Consider the following 1,374-nt stretch of genomic DNA (forward strand, 5'->3'; position numbering starts at 1 on the left):
GCATGTCTTCGGCAACAGTCCATCACCTGCAGTGGCAATATATGGACTAAGAAGAACAGCTCAAGAAGGTGAAATGGAATATGGAACAGATGCCAAACAATATGTAGAAAGAGACTTCTATGTGGATGATGGAATCAAGTCTGTACCGACAGATGAAGAAGCCATTGATCTGCTTAAAAGAACACAAAAGATGCTATCTGTAGCAAACCTAAGGCTTCATAAAATAGTCTCAAACAGCAGCAAGGTGTTGAAAGCCTTTCCTCCAGCAGACCATGCAACGGACCTCAAAGACTTAGATCTAGGTACAGATACACCACCTGTACAACGAAGTCTTGGTCTACATTGGAACGTGGTGTTTTATCAATTATGAACAGTCTTTATGACCCACTGGAGTTTGTAGCTCCTGTGACTATACAAGGAAAGTCTCTGCTTAGACAGCTTTCATCTGAGTCAAAATCCTGGGATACTTTACTACCTACAGAGAAATGTCAGATGTGGGAAAAGTGGACAGATTCTTTGAAGGCTCTTGAAAAGCTCTGTATTACACGTTGTTATGCTTCTACGTCTCTATCAACAACTACAGAAACTGAGATCTACATCTTCTCAGATGCATCTACAGAAGCTATTGCAGTTGTGGCCTACCGAAAAGTGACCGACATTGAAGAAAAACCACATGAAGGATTTATCAGCAACCGAGTAGAACACATCCGGAGATCTACAAAACCAGAGCAATGGTATTACGTACCTACTGACCAAAATACTGCAGATCTTGCAACCAGGTCATTAACTTCAGCACAATTCATGAAATTGTCATGGTTGACAGGACCCGCATTCTTGTTAAACGCTACAGATACAACATCAACCAGTACTACATTTCAGTTTGTGGGACCTGATAAAGAGAACCATCTTCAAGCTACTACACTTCTTACCAGTGTACCTGGTCTTGGATTACAGAAGTTGTAATTCTTCTATTTCACATGGACTGTGATTATAAACATAGACACTGGTTGACAATTTGTAAGGATTACAATAGAGAGATGACTACAGGGGACAGTGCCAGCCCTGCTTCTCTTCAAGAATTATCATGTTAAAACAACATGGACTTATGTTTGCAATTGCATTTTGTATGTTTTCTCTCTTTCTTTGTCTTGCAGATCTCATGGATAAGAGACTTCAATCAACATTTTTATGTTTATTGTTTGATTTATATAGTGGTATCTACAGATACCAGACGGGGAGTGTTCTGTCCATATATTCATATGTGCATCTTTAAATGCTATTTTAGTTATTGTGCTCCCTCTAGTGTTATGTTTTATTATTGTATTAAATTTAATGTATATTCTATGTACTACCTCTGACCTTTTTGAGGTCACT

The sequence above is a fragment of the Bombina bombina genome, chromosome 5 (genome assembly GCF_027579735.1).
Source record: "Bombina bombina isolate aBomBom1 chromosome 5, aBomBom1.pri, whole genome shotgun sequence".
NCBI lineage: Eukaryota > Metazoa > Chordata > Amphibia > Anura > Bombinatoridae > Bombina > Bombina bombina.